We start from the raw sequence: 7,201 nt of genomic DNA, 5'->3' as shown, positions 1-7,201 counted from the left end.
TTACAATTGAACATGAGATTTGGGTGAGGACACAGAATCAAACCATGACAGCATCCTTTTCATTAAACCAGGTTACTTCATGCATAGACTTTCTATTAAAAGATCCCTGTTGCTGCAGTGTATTTACATTTGAGGCTTTGATTATCTAAACTTGGAGTGGATGTTTAAAAAGACTAAGAGGTTGTGTATAAGACTTTTTCAAACATAATCTATCATATCTACTCTTAAATAAGAGTAGACTGTAACTCTACTCTTTGTTTTGTTTGATAGATTTCAAACATAATCTATCATATCTACTCTTAAATAAGAGTAGACTATAACTCAAACTATGTGTAAGGAAAATATTGAACATGTTTGCTTTAAAATATATAATGAATCTGTAATAACTTTGAACATATGGATAAGGATTAATGTATGCTTTGAGTTTTAAGTGTTGACACACTTATCTTTGGAGCAAAATAACTGATTCAATAATATTTACTTTCTAATAACTCTAACTGTGCTTTTGGAGAAAATAAATAAAGAGAGATATGCTCTTACTCTGATGCAACAGCCATGGAAAAGAGAAACTGTTTGGGATCAAGTGATGTAGTAGAACAAGATTAAACAGTCTTGTGAGACCTGATTAATAAATTTTCAAAAATCTTATTGCAGGTTCTCACTCATATGTGGGAACTAAAAAGGTGATCTCATAAACTAGAATGATGGCTACAAGAGGCTGGGAAGGGTAGGGAGGAGGAGGATGAAGAGAGGTTGGTTAACGGATACAAAAATATAGTTAGAAAGAAGGAATAAGTTCCAGTGTTCTATAGCACAGTAGGATGACAATAGTTGATGATAATTTATTGTACATTTCAAAATAGCTAGAAAATAAGATTTTGAATGTTCCCAACACAAAGAAATGATAAATGTGTAAAGTAATAGATGACTTAATTACTCTGACTTGATCATTATACATTGTTTGCATGTATCAAAATATCACATGTACACCACAAAATGTGTATAACTATATATTGATAAAAATAAAAATAGGCCTGTCAGGGGGTGGGGGCAAGGGGAAGGAGAGCATTAGGACAAATGCATGCAGGGTTTAAAACCTAGATGACGGGTTGATAGGTACAGCAAACCGCCATGACACATGTATACCTATTTAACGAACCTGCACATTCTGCATATGTATCCCAGAACTTAAAGTAAAATAATAATAATAATAATAAATAAAAATAAAATAAAAAATTTCAAGAATTTTGTAAGTGAGTTGCTAAATGCAGCCTTTATTTGTTTATTTATTTATTTAGATAGGGTCTTGCTCTGTCATCCAGGCTGGAGTACAGTGTCATGATCTCAGAAATGCAGTCATTATTAAAAGTAAATTATATAGTCTTACAATTAAATTATGCTAAAAACACAGGTGATAAATACACAAAGTTACTCCTAATTGTTTTATTACATTGTAGTATCATCTATGCTCTTTCAGTTCTTTCTATTGCATATGCATGGTGGAAATATCACATGAGACCGTGCTACTGCACATGTCTTCGCAACTCACATCAGCCTGTCATTGGCTATGGTGGGAGTGTTTACACCACACAAACTGACAAACTCTACAAATCAAGGCTGGATTTATAGTTTTTTTTGATTATCCAGACAAGGTTTGGCAAATCAAAAATCAGTGGGCCAAATTGAGCCTGTCGTCTTTTTCTCTAAAGTTTTTTTTTTTTTTTTTGAGACGGAGTCTCACTCTGTCGCCGGGGCTGGAGTGCAGTGGCCGGATCTCAGCTCACTGGAAGCTCCTCCTCCCGGGTTCACGCCATTCTCCTGCCTCAGCCTCCCGAGTAGCTGGGACTACAGGCGCCCGCCACCTCGCCCGGCTAGTTTTTTGTATTTTTTAGTAGAGACGGGGTTTCACTGTGTTAGCCAGGATGGTCTCGATCTCCTGACCTTGTGATCCGCCCGTCTCGGCCTCCCAAAGTGCTGGGATTACAGGCTTGAGCCACCGCGCCCGGCCATTCTAAAGTTTTATTAAAGAACAACCATGCCCACTTGTTTCTGTTTTGTCTATGGCTGCCATTGGACTACAATGGCTGAGCGGGGTAGTGGCAAGAGAAACTATGTGGCCCACAAATCCTAAAATATTTTGTGTTTGTCTCTTTACAGAAAACATTTGCCAATCTCTCAACTAGACTTAAAATGCTGATGGAAAAATATGTTAATAATACAGGTTAAACATAAAAAAGGGGGTCATGTGGATAGCCATTACACTGTGACTAGCATACAAACTTGGGAAAGTATTCTTCCAGTATTAAAGAACTATTAACTAATTCAGCAAAACAGTTGCTCATGTAATTCACAAGCGAGTGAAATTCTAATATATGTAGTGCCGAAGGTGAAAGAAGTTTCAGTTTAATGAATATAATTTGTTTGAAGGTGACAAATAGTTTAATGGTAGACCATATATCAGATATAATGATGATAAATGTGTTAGAAAAAGAGTTGGCAAATTGGGATGCAACTCTATTTGTCAAATCATGGTTGAATTGCCATAGTAGTTTGACTGTAGATGCAAGAATTTGGCAAAAATCAATGAAAGCATTCTGCGAAAGAGAGCTGGCTGTATAAATTTATTATAAAAATATTGTACATTTTATTATTGCTTGTGAATTGTGTGTTGCATGGTCTTGATATCAGTAAAATTAATAAATATATGTACTTAATTCATATGCATATAATTTTTCCAAGAGAACCAGTTGTTTGACATTTACCAGCATACCACCAATCAGGCTTCAATAAGTATCTAACTGGTGCTTGCCTCAGTGATGTCAGTAGACCCAATTTGTCCCTAATGATTTTTTCTACAGACAAACCAAGCAAATAAAAATTGGATAGTAGACAGTAGTCAAATCAGATAGGACATTTGATAATCCTTGGTCACCATAAAGTGATAAGCATCATACCTCTCACAACTACATCCAACGCAAAGGAGTACCTGGTACAATTAATTACCTTGAGACCAGAGATAAAGAAAGTTGATAGTCAAGCGGTTGGTACCTGTGTTGATCAGGAAATGAAAAATGCTATGGATTACATACAACTGTAGAAGCTCAACGACTCAAATAGTTTTCTTTCTTGCTCACCTCACAGTCCAATGTGGTCTAATGAATTGGGGGTAGAGGCTCTGCTCCACACTCACCGAGGGACCCAGGCTCCTCCCATTCAGTGGCTACACTATCCCAGGGGTCTTGAGTCCTCATGGGATGTCCTGTGTCAGGTTAACCCACAAGGGGAGTGTATGGTGGTTTGAGTGGGCAGTTTTAGGCACTAGATCTGGGAGTTACATGCAACACTTCCAGTCCATATCTCATTAGCCAGAATCCAACTGGCAGTGGGGACTGGAAAAAGGTAATCTTCCCATTTTCCCAGGAAGAAAACAAAACAAGCATCTGTGAACACATGGCACTGCCTCTGCCACTACTTCCCTTTTTCTTCTTTGCCTAGCAAGCTCCCATAAACAGGACATTTTCCCTTCCAAAGTATATGCCAATGAGGATCCTTGATTTAGTCAAACTGTGTGGTAAACTTGAAATGACCTGGATAAACTAATCAATAGTCATCTGTTGCAGACATGCAGGTTTTGGGATGGTCCCCAAATTTTCCAATATACTCATGTTGCTGGGAGATTGTGGGAGGAATAAGATGTGAGGTTGAAAGGACGTTCTTGCTTTTATGTAATTGTTTTTCTACTTTAAGTTTTACAAAGTACTTGCACAATTAGTGAATATATCTTTAGGTCAGTGCATTCCTTTATGTTCTTGTAATTTGTTGATTTTTTTAAGCTTGATATTTATGTAAGGGTGGGTGGGAGATAAAAAGAGATATTAGAAGTAGATAAAGCATAGAGAATACTAAGGAGAGGTCCAGGAATAGACATGCATCCTGAAGAACATAATTGTGTTGTTACATTTGCAAAATGCAAAGACAAGTATTCAAGAACATGAACTAAGGGTAAAGTGCTTGCCTGTGTGTATTGTATGTCTGTGTGTGTGTTGGTGGGTGTGTGAGTGACTTGCTGAACTCTATTTCTGGAGCATGATTCTAAGGGCAGCATAGTAGGAATGTGCTCCTGGAAAGGCATCAAGCAAACAGGTGACCTTCCTCTTCCCAACCTGTGTGCCAATGGTGACATATATGTGAGGGAGGTGCCTCCACATGCCTCTTCCCATCTGCTTCCTAGGTTTTCTTAACAGAATGGAAATGCTGAGAGTCATAGCAAAGCCAAAGCCACTGCTGTCAGTTGGCCCAAGGACACCTGCCCTCATGGTGTTTGGCACAACCTAAGTCACCTACACTTTAATAAGGTCAGCAATCCAGGCCCGTCCACTGCAGGAACTGCACGTCATTAGAAGGCTATTGTTCCCAGGTGTCTCTCCTTAAGAGCGCAAAGAAGCCATGAAAGAGAGAAATTTGAGGACCCAGAAAGTGAAGCGTAAGGACTGTTTAGCGTCTGATGGGGGCCCTCTTTAGACCCTTGTTTCTGTGGAAAGGCTCCCACCTGTGTAGTCCTTGCCCGCATCTCTCTTATGGGTCTCTCCTGGCGTAATTTTACCATCTGTCATAGGGAGTATTCTGGGAGAGGCCTTCCTATTCTTGTAACCTGCAGAGGAATGACAGATGAATGTGGGGGAAGGGGAAGCACATGTCCCCCTCTCTGAGTGGGCTTGTGTGACTTCAAGTCAAGCAGAGCTATAATTGCAAATGAGCTTTTGAAACGAATATACTCCCAAATGTCAAGGGTTGCATCTTCCTTAACTGTCTTTCTGTTTGCCGTCTATCTTTTTTTCCTGAAATTTGTTTTTGATAAAGGGGAGAATCCTACTCCCCAAAAATAAAAATATTGGGACTAGGTATAGGGGGAGAAGTTGCCTACAAAAAGCCTCACAAAGGAGTTTTGGGAGGTAAAATCTATATCCTGATTGTGGTAACGATTACCTGACTCCATGCATTTATTAAAACTCATGGAACTCCACACCCAAAAAGTGACTTACTCTTTATAAAGTAAAAAGTATACTTGTAAACACTTCAGACATGTCAATAGGCATTGTAGCTCCCTTTATGAAAATGATAATCATGTGAATTAAAGGGACAAGAAAACATTTATTTAAATCGATTGAATGGTCCTACTCTATCCAGTATGGTAGACACTTGCATATGTGGCGGTTGAGCACTTAAAATGAACAGACCAAATGGAAATAAGTGTAAAATACACACCCATTTTAAGGACTTCATGCAAGAGAGAATGTAAATATCTCATTAACATTTTATATTCATTACATATTGAAATGATAATGCTTTGGATATATGGGATTAAATAATATGTATTATTAAAATTAATTTTATCTGGTTCTTTTGATTTATTATGGCTACTAGAAAATTGAAAGTTACATTTGTGATTCACACTGTTTCTATTGGACACTGCTGAGCTGATACTATGTACCAGGAGTCAGAGAATTATGGAATTAGAAACTGGTTTGGAAACTTCCTTGTTTGTTACCCACTGCCCCGCAATTTTATACTCCAAAGTTATCCAAAGCTTGTTCTTAGCTATCAGCTATTTCTTCTCTATGTTCCGTTTTGTTATGGAACTGAGACTTAAAGTATAATCTGTAATCAAATGACTCCTAAATATTGATATCCCAATCCTACATCTATCTAAACCAGTTTTCCAACCAGGGCTGATGTTGTGCCACCGCCTCCCCAGGGGACACCTGGCAATGTCTGGATACATCTTAATTGTCACAACTTGGGGAATGAGAATATTACTGGCATCTGGTGGACAGAGGCCAGAGATGGTGCTAAGCATCTTACAGTAAGTAGGACAGCCCTCAGGATCGAGAACTACTCAGTCTAAAATGTCAATACTGCTAAGGTTGAGAAACACTTGTAAATATTTGTCAGTATCCTCATTGATATAACAAATGTATATTGATAACCTATAATGTAAAACTATGCTAAGTATTTTGAGGAAATCAAAGATAAATTAGATATAGATCCTACATATACCATATTTACAAAGATAAAATTCACAATTGTTTGAAACAGAGTAGGTGATCAATGATGTCATAATAAGATAATGTCATAAGAAGAGATTATGATAAGTGATGGGTAAAAATATGGATGAGTTCTCACTTGCATTCTTTGTTTTCAAAAGCCAACACAATATTTCTAGTTGGATATTCTTAAATCTAACACAGCTAAAACTTAACTCATCAATGTTCCCTATCACCAGAAGAAATCGTTTTCTAAGTATATCATTATTCATTTAATCTCCTAGGTTTATCTCTTCTATCTTCTGTATTTCTTATTAAGATTCTTAAATTAAATTCTCTAAGGTAGTTAATGTCAATAATTTTGCTCATTTTTCTTTTTTTCAACTGTGGACAAACAATTTTAGGAACTTATTGGTGCATTAAAAAGTTTAAATATACAATATAGTCCCAGCAAGTAATTTAGTGAAGGAGGTATGTGAAATGCCAAAATAGGATGACTACTATGCAGACAGTAAATAACTGTCAAACAAATGACAGGAATAAATATCATAGAAATTCTGGGGAAAATAGTATCAATATAAGTATATGGAAGCCTAGAGCAATTTGCACATTATTCTATTTCAGATTCTCATACCTGTATTGCTAAAATAGACTCTTCTACAATTCCTGCTCTAAAACCCCCAAGTGTTATTTTTAGTTAAAATTTCCTAAAATATATATGATATCATGGCATTTCTTCTGCTCCAAAGTCTCCCATCACTTCCTCTTATCTAAGACATTAAACGTCTAAACTCATCTTCTCACCTTTAAAGGCATTCTACAATTTGACCCAAACCTATCTTCATTTCCCACTATGCCCTAATATGCAAACACCACACCAACCATGTTGGCCTATTCATAAGCCCCTGGCTCTGTGTTTTTACAGGACTCTCCTGTCTTTCCCTTTGTTAATATTAATTCAAGCCATCTTTGCAGGTTCATCTTAAGCTCCTTGAAGCTTTCCCTACCTCTCCAGGGCATGCTCTTTTCCTTCTTTGAATTCCTTTGCACTCATAATAAATACTGTTAAATTTTGAATATTCTTATTCTCTAGAATTTGCACTTATAATCAATACTGTCTAAGTCTCTGGGGTGAAAGAAGCCATGTTGAAATGTCC

Source organism: Rhinopithecus roxellana, chromosome 18, assembly GCF_007565055.1.
Source record: "Rhinopithecus roxellana isolate Shanxi Qingling chromosome 18, ASM756505v1, whole genome shotgun sequence".
Lineage (NCBI taxonomy): Eukaryota > Metazoa > Chordata > Mammalia > Primates > Cercopithecidae > Rhinopithecus > Rhinopithecus roxellana.
This window is presented reverse-complemented; position numbering follows the sequence as displayed.